We start from the raw sequence: 13,122 nt of genomic DNA on the forward strand, positions 1-13,122 counted from the left end.
AGTATGATATGTAATATAAACAATGGAAGGAGAAGGAGGGAAGTCATTGGATATTTTAAAGTTTGAAAAATGTTTAATTTGAAATGTAGAAAAAGGAAATCTCTCTCTCTCTCTCTCTCTCTCTCTCTCTCTCTCTCTCTCTCTCTCTCTCTCTCTCTCTCCTCCCCCCCCCAACTGTGATCTTGTGCTACAATGTTTTGAGGCTGTACATTGCTGTTCTACTGACTTCATACTTCTCTGTTAACCAAAGTGTCAAGATTAATACATGCAAGGTGGAAACAGCTTTGCAATTACTGGAACAAATATTGACACTAGTCTTACGCCTTGATACATTTCCCTTTTTTACATAAACACCATCACCTAGGGTGAAAATTGTAAGTACATTCCACACATGCTTTAGTACAGTCATGATTAAAGATTCATTACTTGTGCATTAAGTTACAAAGAATAGTGTCCAGGGAACTGTGGTTAGCTTGGCCTGAAGCTTTGGGTGCTGGTAGATCTTTCTACCATTTTTCTCCCAAAATAAGACACCGTCTTATATTTATTTTTCCAAAAAAACAACAACCCCATGGTGGCTTATTTTCAGGGGATGTCTTATTTTATTTTTTATTAAGTATGGTACAGTTTAACCTACAAGGTTAAACTGCCTATCACTATGGCTTATCTTTGGGGTATGGCTTATTTTTGGGGTATGGCTTATTTTTGGGGTACGGCTTATTTTCGGGGTGTGGCTTATTTTGGGGGAGTATTGGTTATTTTCGGAGAAACACGGTATTAGAGTTGTAATTTCCCATTATTTGGTTCTGAACAAACATCCCTTTCATAGCCAAGTAAACAGTAATGGTTTGTTATTATTATTATTTTCATTTAGAAACCCATTTTTCTTTAAATTAGTAGGTCACCTCTAAAAAATATTGGTAAAATACCATTTGAACTTCAAACAGAGACTTAATATAAGCGGGTTTTTGGTTTTTTTTAAAAAAAGATTCTTCTTTGCTTTTCTTATTCTTTTCACCATTGTCAGATTTGTATTACGTATGTACATTCACAATCCCAGTTTCTTATCATTCTTTGCTCAACACTAGAGCAAACGGCAAGGCTTTGTTTTCATAAGCTTTTCTAGCCTTTGATATGAAAGGATTTCTAACCATCATGTGCTTATAAGCGAAGTGTTTCATTCATAGCATTTCAGCCTCTTTACTTGCGGTTGGGAGAGAAGGTGGGGGAAAGCAAAAAGAAAATTACTTTTCAACATAATGACCAGGAACCAAAGAGCTGCTGTAGGCAAGGCTTCTTCATAAGAATGAATTCCACACCCCCGCCTTCCAGCAGAAGACCATCCCATCTCATTTGAGAAGCTGCATTTCAGATAGCATTCACTTTCAAAAGTCACTTCCTGCTTGGGAAATACTATGTTTCAGATTATATACAGCAGGGGTTTGCCAACGTGGCGCTCACAGCCACACGTAACCACAGAGGCCTTTCTCTTCCCCCACTGAAATTAGGCTTGAAAGCATTCTCTTGTAACCAATAGAACAAGTTATGGCATGTGTGCTTGGTGTGTGTGTGTGTGTGTGTGCATGTGGGATTCCTCCAACTCTTTATCCACTATGCATTTGTGCTTATGGACTGAAAAAGTTTGGCAACCCGCGATGTACATCATTCACTGCTTGATCTTAACTAGTCCACTGCCATATTTTTACGTCCTTTGTGGGCTTCTCTCTTCTGCAGAAAATATACCACAATGACCCCTAGAATGGCATACTGATTGCAGGGAAGGTTTTTGAGTGGGTACAGCTTTTCAGTCTATCCTGAAATTACATATTTTGGAAACTTGACTCTCCTATTGACAGACATTCTGATATAAAAGGATTGTCACTCTAATCCTAGTGATAATATACATGCTAAATAAATATGGCATGATTGTGATTATTTCAGTTCTCACAAATGGTGGACATTTCTTGTAAAGAAACAATAACCTCTAAGAATTGGGAAGAAAAGTTAACGTAGCATAGACACGCACCCATCCCTCCTGTGTTTCTTTCAAGCACTACTGCTGACAGAAAGAGCCAAGGGCCTCAATCACCCAGCTGCTCAGGTGAGAAGAGGACCCATCCACTAGGCATAAAAACATATGTTGCTACTTGGCCTTAGTAGCTAGGCAACACACTTCCCAGAGGACCCATATCTCCCAGGGCCATGATGGAAATTTGAGAGAGGGCAGCTGTGGTAGCATCAACAAAACATCAGCTAAGGACAGAGCAGGGCACGCCCGACAACATTAGTCACCACTCCCTTGATTTTTAGGTTAGCATAAAATGACAGAATTCTGGGAGTGACATTTGCACACCCACTTCCCTTACCCTTCTTAGTCAGGGGCATCAATCAGGTGACATGACAGAGTCAATCAGGTATCACTGATATAAAGGTCTGGAACTTCTTTCACTCTTGGCAACATGTTGCTGAAAAATGCTATTGGGTGGTCCATCTGCCTTTCCAGTCTAACTTTAGCCCTAGGCATAACATTTAACACTAATCCTATTTTGAGTAGACCCGTTGAAGTTAATGGACAGGATTCATTTGGATCATTAATTTCAGTGGATTTATTCTGAGTAGGAGTTAGATGAACACAAGACTAAATTATCAGCTTTCAGCCTGTCTCTCTGCCCCCACCCCCCACCAAGGCACAGAAAAACTCATTCTGTGTCTGGAAACACCCTTAAAAAAGGGTGACTATGTAAATTGGTTTGCATGATTAGACATTTCAGCACAAAGCAACTTTGTGTATCTGAAAACCTCCCAGAATATATTACTTTATTTTATTTTATTTTTTTGTTTCAAGCTGAAAATAACCTCCTTAGATTCTTGCAGTGTGCTAATTTTAAGCAATAGTGGTTGATTTTTTTTAAAAAAAAAACTTTCTCAGGGGCAAAGCATATTACTTGATTTAACAGCACCCATTTAGAGATGATCTTGGATAATATGAATCTTCTGCCCCATGAAATCTGAAGCAGTCTGAACTCTGAGGATGTCAGGCAACATATTGCTTGTGTTTGATACGTCACTTGGATGTGACATCTCTATTGTCTTTTTGACGTGTATTGAAGATCTTCCTTTAAAAAAATAAAATTAAAATCTTTTAAGTATAGATTTTTAGCCCAGTCTTTATCTGTACTGGATATGAAATTGCTTTTATATATGAGATAATTTTAATTGATATATTTTCTTTGTTAAGGCACTTTGAGGTGTTTCATAGACAGTGATCCATAAATGGAAATGAAGAAAAAATGTTTTAAAATGGAAATATTGAAGACTTGGTATATTTTATAGTTGCAGTTGTTGTTGCTAAACAGCAAAATGCAATGTTTTGTAAATAAATTGCTCAATCAAGTTGATAACTTCTGATTGGTGGCTTACATTTCTGCAACGGAGACATTTAATACTCTCCCCCAATCTGCATGCTCTATGAAAAAAATACTAATTTATGAGAAGAAATGGCCCTCCCAGACCGTCAGATTATGATGCCATTGCATTTAGTTCTATACTCAGTAGATGAACAGATGCAAAGAATGGGGTTGGTATCCCATGGTGTTGGCATTCTTCCTGGAAGTCAGGAAGCAGGGAGAAATACCTCTGTGGAGGAAACACCTGAAGTGGCGAAGGATCAAAGGACTTCAGCTGAAGCTAAGGATGTGGGCCCTGAGATGCACCAACAAAGGAGTGGATTGAGGAACCAAAGCGAAGTTCCGCTTACAGGCTTCCCAAGGCCACCTGATTGGCTGTTGTGGGAATAGAATGCTGGACCTGATGGGCCATTGGCTTAATCCAGCAGGGTCTAATGACACTGGAGCATCCTTGTAGGCAGAGCTGGATTGGGGAGAGAAGAGCAGCTCCTTCTCTTCCTTAGAGACAGTTGGTAGCTCCTGTCTAGTGCTACTTCCACCAATGGACAGAAAATCTGGGCTTGCCCTTGCTTGGCTCTGCCCTTCCCTGCTAGCTCCAACTTGAAACTACAGTGGAACCTCGGTTTATGAACACCTCGGTTTATGAATTTTCGGTTTATGAACGCCGCGGACCCATCTGGAACGGATTAATTCATTTTCCATTACTTTCAGTGGGAAAGTTCGCTTCAGTTTATGAACGCTTCAGTTTATGAACAGACTTCCGGAACCAATTACACCCATGCTTCAGTTTATGAACGCTTCAGTTTAAGTACTCCGCGGACCCATCTGGAACGGATTAATCCACTTTCCATTACTTTCAATGGGAAAATAAGAAAATTCCTTCAGTAGCACCTTAAAGACCAACTAAGTTTATATTTTGGTATGAGCTTTCGTGTGCATGCACACTTCTTCAGATACACTAGAAACAGAAGTGTCAGACCCTATATATATACAGAGGGTGGTGGGTGGGAATGGGAGATGGGCTGATGGGAGTGGTAAACCTGTAGATGGGTGTTAATGGCTGCTGATGGCTGCAATTAGTCCTGGGCTGAGGTGCTAAAGAAAGCTTGATCATGCATAATGAGATAAGAATCCGATATCTCTATTCATCCCAGGTGCTTCCATGGTTTTAAGCTTGGTAATGATTTCCAATTCAGCAACTTCCCTTTCCAGTCTGTTCCTGAAATTTCTCTGTAATAAAACAGCTGCTTTGAGATCTTGTATAGAATGTCCTGGGAGATTGAAGTGTTCTCCTACTGGTTTTTCAGTCTTATGGTTCCTGATGTCAGATTTATGTCCATTTATCCTTTGGCGTAGGGTTTGGCCTGTTTGTCCAATATAGAGAGCTGAAGGGCACCGTTGGCATTTGATGGCATACACAATGTTACAATACACAATGCTCTAAGTTTATATTTCAGGAACAGACTGGAAAGGGAAAGAGAAATTTCTCTGGAAATATATATATATATATATATATATATATATATATATATATATATATATATATACCCTCTGTATATATATAGGGTCTGACACTTCTGTTTCTAGTGTATCTGAAGAAGTGTGCATGCACACGAAAGCTCATACCAAAATATAAACTTAGTTGGTCTTTAAGGTGCTACTGAAGGAATTTTCTTATTTTGCTTCGACTCAGACCAACACGGCTACCTACCTGTAACTTTCAATGGGAAAGTTCGCTTCAGTTTATGAACGCTTCAGTTTAAGAACCCCGCAGACCGTCTGGAACAGATTAATCCACTTTCCATTACTTTCAATGGGAAAGTTCGCTTCAGTTTATGAACGCTTCAGTTTATGAACAGACTTCCGGAACCAATTGTGTTCATAAACCGAGGTACCACTGTACTGTACTTGACACTGCCTGCTGTTCCATAAGCTTGATTGGGGTGGCAGCTGTTTCCTCCTGCATCCTAAAGTCTGGCTCTCCAGTAAGTGTGCAGTCTAGTCCTTACAGTTATATAATGTTCACTGGCAGTGTTTCTCCATGTTCCAGCCCAGCCTGTAGATGCCTTAGGGGATAAAACCTGGGATCTTTTGCATACAAAGAATGCAATGCAGTGTTAAGCTATGTCTATAGCTTAGCATTCTAAGCCTCCCCACTAAAACACCTTAACAGGAAAGCTCCCTCATCATATCAGCAGTGCAGCAGCCAATAAATCAAGAGGCATCCTTGAAATGTTCAAAAGGTTTTTCGAATGGAAAATTTGCTGTTGAAGCCAGGGATACAGCAGCAAACAAAACAGAAGGGTTGGGCATTCCCCAGCCTTACATTACGCCGAAGGAACAATTTGTGGATTCTATGCCAAGATACGCACCATGTGTACCAAGTCTATTTAGAAACCTGCAAATTCCTTTATTGATTTTAATAATTCACAGTGACTTAAAAAAATATTTATGGCAACTCATTTATATTATTGTTTAAATGTTACTTCTTTGTTCATCAATGTTGCATTTGTAATTTTATCTATAGCAACACATCTGTATCATCATTCACTTCAATAAATAACTGAATTACTTTGTCTTTATTTGCCAAATCCTGCTCTGAATTATAAACCATTCAAATCCAGCAATTTCATACAAGGCTGAAATCAGCCTTGAATTAGGTACAAGCAATTTCCTTCTTCAGAAAAGTGGACTCAAGCAGAGGACTTTGTTCAAACCCAATGATTAATACTAATCTTAAAATGAAATGTGCCATAGGCTCTTAATAGCAACAAAACAGTGCCCTACAAATATATCAGGATTTGTTTTTTATATAAAACTTCCTTTACTGAGTTAATCTTAGTAACATATTTTAAAATAAAAGGAAGTGTTTACTAGGGGTTTGCACCAGCCACAAGATTTGACTTAATCTATAGGACAGGAAGCAACATGATCAATTTCTGATTCATTCTGTCTTTCTGATTTCTGATGATGGTGAACATCCTGTGTGAGTTCCTGGAGGTGGTTGGAGGGTGGATGGCGGTTAATGGATTGAGGTTGAATCCTGACAAGACAGAAGTACTGTTTCTGGAGGATAGGGCTGAGCAGGTGCGGGGGACTCCCTGGTCCTGAATGGGGCAACTGTTCCCCTAAAGGACCAGGTTCACAGCCTGGGAGTCATTTTGGACTCACAGCTGTCAATGGAAGTGCAGGTCAACTCTATGTCCAGGACAGCTGTCTACCAGCTTCATCTAGTATGCTGGCTGAGACCCTGTCTTCCTGTGCCCCATCTTGCCAGAGTGGTACATCCAAGTAGTCCACTTGGACTACTGCAGTGCACTCTACGTGGGGCTACCTTTGAAGGTAACTCAAAAACTACAGTTAATGCAGCTGCCAGACTGACAACTGGGAGTGGCTGCTGGAACCATATAACACTGGGCCTAAAAGACCTATATTGGCTCCCAGTATGCTTCTGAACACAATTCAAAGTATTGGTGTTGACCTTTAAAGCCCTAAACAACCTTGGCCCTGGATGAGTTAAGGAGCATCTTCATCCACATTGTTCAGCCCAGACACTGAGGTCCAGTTCCAAGGGTCTTCTGGTAGTTCCATCATTGTGAGAAGTGAAGTTACAGGGAACCACCCAAAGGGCCTTCTTAGTAGTGGCCCCTGCCCAGTGGAATGCCCTGCCGTAACATAACCTGGAAACCTGGCAAAACTTGCACCAGGAAAAAGTGTGGTGCAAGTCAAACTCTATTTTCAAGACAAAACAAAACCATTCCTTGCAACGGCACCTTAGAGACCAACTAGGTTTGTCATTGGTATGAGCTTTTGTGTGCATGCACATTTCTTCAGATAGTGCTCCTTCTATTTTCAAGGTTTGCTTTTTCTCTGCGAGACTTAGGCTGGGTCCTGAACAGATTTTGGATCGGCACACTTTACAGGTTGTTTTCTGCTGCTCCAGAGAAGCGGACATGGAGCAATGGATTCAAACTACAAGAAAGAAGATTTCACCTAAACATTAGGAAGAACTTCCTGACAGTAAGAGCTGTTCGGCAGTGGAATTTGCTACCAAGGAGTGTGGTGGAGTCTCCTTCTATGGAGGTCCTTAAGCAGAGGCTTGACAGGCATATGTCAAGAATGCTTTGATGGTGTTTCCTGCTTGGCAGGGGGTTGGACTGGATGGCCCTTGTGGTTTCTTCCAACTCTATGATTCTATGATACACCAGATTTTCTTAAGCCAACATAAAGCACACTGGATTCCCATATTTAGGACTGCTCCCTAAGGTTGGAAACCTATGTCCATTTACCTAGGAGTAAGCCCCATTGAGCTCAGTGGAGATTACTTCTAAGCAGACATGTTAATCAGTAGTATCTAGGTGTGGTTGTGATTAGCTTATAGTCTTTGTTAAGTGTGGTCAGATATCAAAGAAGACAGGGCTCTTGAACATTTCATAGTTGCAAAGAAGGAATTTTCCTAGGAACGTTTGAGGAATGTGATCATTGTGAATTTTGGTATGAATTGGTCTGATCTGCACCTCCCAGATTAATGTGTCAATTGGAAGATAGCTAACCTTTGCATTTTGCACATATCCAAATTTTGCAATGCAATTATCAATTCAAGAAATATATAAAAATGTTTACAAATGCATATGTCAGGATTAATGTATTTAGAAATCTGGTGGGTTTTTTGTTTTTTTTAAAAAAAACACCCTAATATTTAAATACAAAAGTTTACCTTTTTTAAATTCTCAGATTGATGTAAAAACAAAGCAGAACAGAATTATGAATGCATGCATGCAAAAGTGATACAAACTAGAAACAGAACGATATGTCCAGCTGCCAGCTACAGCTGTTGAAATTCCATCTTTTACACAATTACTAAAGGTGCACAAGCCCAGTGCTCTTTTCAGCTGGCAACATTAAATCAAACACAAGCATGTATCTGCTCAATAAGTTACAGGACTTTGTTTGCACTGGAAAAAAATGCGAGACAGTGTGGCCATCGTTATGCAGATATTATCTTGCAAATCATGCCCCCAAATTGTTGCTTGATATATCTTAGTAATGTCATCTTTAAAAAAGTATGAAAACAGTAGTTATTCTATGTAAATGCATGGTTTTGTTTGTTTGTCTGCTTATTTTTTCTGTGGGAAATGTAGTCCAAAAATACTGGAAACTAATGATAATAATAATAATAATAATAATAATAATAATAATAATAGAAAGGCATTCATCTGCTATTCATTAGCTTTTTTGGTGTGTGCAGGCTTTTGCTTGGCATAGCAGCTGTATAACTTGTAAAACATGAAGAAACAACATAATGTTTCCAAAATGTTCAGAAAGAATTAATCAAACAGGAAGATCTAGCCATTTGGCAGATGTCAGCAGAGAACATTGTTTTTTTGGAAGAGGGTTGCTTGCCTAGTTCAAGCTGCAAAAAACATTCTGGAAGCCCTAGAGTATAAAAATAAATAATAATTGAGTTTCCCTCTGTTAATTAGAGCAATTAGAATCCATTTGCATGCTTTTTAAAGTTTTAGAACTTATTAGAATTTTATAACATGGAACTATAAAGAGACTGACTACTTTTTTTTAGCAGCATAAACTTCACAGGGTTTTCTAGGGTGGCAAATGTGTTATAAAAACAGACGTACATCAGACAATGGGTAGGAAGCTCACATCAGATTTGTCTTAATTTCCACGAGGTTTGCAAAGGTCATTCTTACACAGGCATTTTTATTTCCTTGAAACTTTTAAAACCAATGTTGAACAGATGAATTTTGCAGGCTTCACTTGCAGCAGATTTGGGACAAAATGACATTTCCATCCATCATCAAGAGGAACCTCATCATCCTAGGTGTAAGGTGCTAAAGCAGAGGCAGGTCACGCATCTGTGCAGCTTTTGCTTCAGAAATTACAATGGAAGGTCACAAAACATTTAAGGGTTGCTTTGAAACTGCCACCTGGAGTTTAATGATTGCACGGCGCACCTGCTGTTCTCTAAACAATGAGAAATAAAGCAAAAGCAAACCTTTCGTTGCTTAGAACAATGCAGTGCTCTCCATTGGATGTTGTTGGGCTCTGCTTCTCATTAGCCCCAGCCAACGTGGCCAATGGTCCAGGATGATGGGAATTGTAGTTCAGCAACATTTGAAGGGCACCACACTGGCCATCCCTGGAGAAATGCCCTGTGAAGTCCAGTGCCACCTTCTAGAACCAGGTATTCGTATCAGAACTAAATCTGATCTTATTTAGACAGCAATTGAGGCCTGGTGAAATAAAAATGCTTTAAGGTGGTGCCTAAATGAAGGCAATGTGAGACACAATCAAATCTCGACAAACACAGAGTTCTACAAAAATGGAGCTGCCCCAAAGAAAACCCCGCCTTTCCCTCAGTAATGGAAAATGTTTGGGTAAAATTTTAAACCATTATACGTATTGGACTCTGCCCTGAGTCTGTTCTTGTGTTTTACTTATGTTTCCTTCTTCAGTTCTGTTTGCTTGTTCTTCAATAAATAGCTTAGTCTCCTTCAAAAGTAAGGAACTTAACAAGATATGTACACACTATATAATATCCAACAGCTGCAGAATAAGGTTAACAGCTACATGCTCTCTGACAGTGTAATCATAATACTTCATACCAATCGAACAAAATACTTTCTCCTATTGGCATGGCTGATCTAATTTGTTTGGGAGAGCAGAAGCAGACCCTCCAAGTGTCCCTATTTTCCAGGGGTGTCCCTGATTTAGAGAAGCCATCCCGGATTCTGATTGGATCTCAGAATGTCCTACTTTTCCTCAGGATTTCCCTACTTTCATTGGATAAATGTTGGAGGGTATGGAGTTATCTGCCCCCCCCAAGCCATCTGAAGGCAATCCTGTATAGGTATATTTTAAAATGTTTAATGTTTTATTATGTTTTTATATATGTTGGAGACTGCCCAGAGTGGCTGGGGCAACCCAGTAAGATGTGTGGGGTATAAATAGTAAAATTATCATTATGGAATGGGACATCCCTATTTTCATCGGAGAAATGTTGGAGGGTATGAGGAAGGAGTGTGCATTATATTCCCAAAATTGCTTTAATTCACTTATTGGCTCATGTGAGCGATTGCAGTTGTTGAAAATTTCAGCGCTTTTAGCTGAAGGCAAAATAGGCTTGAAGGAGAAAAGGTGAATGCAAAGATAAGTATTTTGTCCTTTACCTGCCTTCCTGAATGCTTAGAAATATCCCTTTCTAGGGAGCTGACTCGCAAACCATTTACTCTAGAGAAATCCAGACTCACAGTATATTGTTTGAGGCCTATTGGATACAGAATCTAAAGCAAAATGAACTTGCTGGGGGATATACTTTGTCGTCGTCCCCCATGTTTTTGGTATGACCCAGAGGTCATGTGCAACTTTGGTCTCTGTGTTACCTATGGCTGATGCACTTTTTCCTTCACTATGTAGGGCAATAAAACATTTTGGAACCAGCAACACAAGTACCTGTAGTTCTCTTTTTGAAGCAGAAAGCATTTGGCAAATAATGTCAAGATGTTTCTACGGAAGAGAGTGTATCCTATTTGTTTAATTGTAATGGTGATTGCATTCTACTGCTGTAAGTGGCAATGGACTCTTCAGGGTACAATTGTAACTTCCTGTTCCGAAATAAAATAAAATTACTTACGTTACCATGCTTGACCAAAGCAGACATAAATGTTAACACATGTAATTTTGTGAATGTGCATTCCTAAACTAATTTAATCATGTATTTCCTAAAGCTGGACTGCCACTTGGAAGAGGTCATAACAATAATAAAAGTAATCCAATGTTGTGGGGGAAGGGAAGCAATGCAATTCAGTTAAATATTAAGATCGAACATCATGCTTCTCCCGCAGCAGCTGCAAAAATCTTTACATCCTTTTGGGAGGATTGTTAAGAACATTAAAAATAATAACAAACATCTGCTACCATTCTCTACATAAAATAAAAAGATATTGATTTCCACTAACAGTAAATCCCTAACATAGATGGAAAGATTATTCTAAATCTTGGAAGCTGTATTCATTCTAATGCATGCAAAGCAGGGATGGGAGACTATTGCCTCTCCAGATATTTCTGGACTAAAACTCCCATCATTCCAAGCTCAGTCGGTAGAGCATGAGACTTTTAATCTCAGGGTTGTGGGTTTGAACCCCACATTGGACAAAATATTCCTACATTGCAGGGGGTTGGATTAGATGAACTTCATGGTCCTTTCCAACTCTACAGTTCTATGATTCTAAGCTTAGGATCTCCCTTTGGGACCAGAGAGGAAAGTTTGTGGAACTGCACAGAAGACTGAACCCCATTGCTTCTTTACAGTGTGTTACTTTATTATTTTGTAATATTTTATCTTAATGTAACTAGTATTTGAGACTGTTCTGCAATTAAGCTCTGAAAGTCATTCCCGAGGTGGAGAGAACTGATTTTTACACAAGCTCCAGATCAGGAATTCCACTGAACAACTCTCACACTTCCCTCCTTAATGTTATTATGATCCAGCAAGGGGATTTATTTGCTTGGTACATTTATTTTTTTCTCCCATCATGGGACTCAAACCAGCACTTTTGGGGATCCAGGGGGTCTTTCTTCCATGCACTGACTAGACCTGCTAAGATTCAGCAACTCAGCTGCATTTATTAAGCCTAAAATGTTTATCTGTCCTGCAATTTTCTTTCCTTGTGTTTTATTCCCCACCCTGTTTATGTGCAGTGATTTTATATTTCTTCCTCATGCTCATTGCCTGCTGAAAAAGAAATATGCAAATGCAACAAGTGCAAGGTTACTTAACATTTCCAGATTCCATTTGTTGCTTTAGAATGATTATATTAACATTCAGAGACTATTTTGCAAAATGTATAATTGAGACAGTGATATGGAGTGCAGGCTATTGGTTCAGTGAAGCAATTGAATAAATTATTTCAAGCACATGATGATGAGTTCAGTCCAAACCTGCCAGTGGGTGAACATCCTTCACGTTGTAGCACATCAATATTTGAACATAAGTGTGTCCAGCACCTCAAAGAAAAAGAATTCCATTTACCCATAGCACCAAGTATTCATTGCAGACAGAGGGGGAACTGCCATTCTTTTGAAATGCTTGAGGGAAAAATGACATGGAATAAATAAATGAAATGTTCATTTTAAAAATGTCATTGCTGTCTACACAAATCCTTTGGATTTGGGTGGCGCTGTGGTTAAACCACTGAGCCTAGGGCTTGCTGATCAGAAGGTCGGCGGTTCGAATCCCTGTGACGGGGTGAGCTCCCGTTGCTTGGTCCCAGCCTAGCAGTTTGAAAGCACGTCAAAATGCAAATAGATAAATAGGGACTGCTACAGTGGGAAGGTAAATGGTGTTTCCATGTGCTGCTCTGGTTTGCCAGAAGCGGCTTTGTCATGCTGGCCACATGACCTGGAAGCTATACGCCGGCTCCCTCGGCCAATAATGCGAGATGAGCGCGCAACCCCAGAGTCGGTCACGACTGGACCTAATGGTCAGGGGTCCCTTTACCTTTATCTTTAACCAGTTCTTACACCCTTCATTTAATAATAATAATAATAATAATAATAATAATAATAATAATAACCACCTACCTGCCTTAGACAGGTTGCAATCCACCAGACAGCTAAGCTAAATTATTGAAATTTGAAATTAAGTGTCTGTCATGAGAGGTGAAGCCCAATTCAATGAATATTTACTCAGAAGTCA

At 39.5% G+C, this 13,122-nt stretch overlaps 1 protein-coding gene across 1 annotated transcript in view; it reads right to left on the reverse strand.

The window, feature by feature from the left end:
• The window catches only part of CHST9 (carbohydrate sulfotransferase 9), an 89,396-nt gene extending 79,790 nt beyond the window's left edge, over window positions 1-9,606 (reverse strand). The window contains exon 1 of the mRNA XM_035125060.3: window positions 9,421-9,606. The gene's annotated coding sequence lies outside the window, so the exon portion shown is untranslated. The remainder of the gene's footprint in view (window positions 1-9,420) is intronic.
• Window positions 9,607-13,122: the final 3,516 nt, after the last annotated feature.

The sequence above is a fragment of the Zootoca vivipara genome, chromosome 8 (genome assembly GCF_965207765.1).
Source record: "Zootoca vivipara chromosome 8, rZooViv2.hap1.1, whole genome shotgun sequence".
Classification (NCBI taxonomy): domain Eukaryota; kingdom Metazoa; phylum Chordata; class Lepidosauria; order Squamata; family Lacertidae; genus Zootoca; species Zootoca vivipara.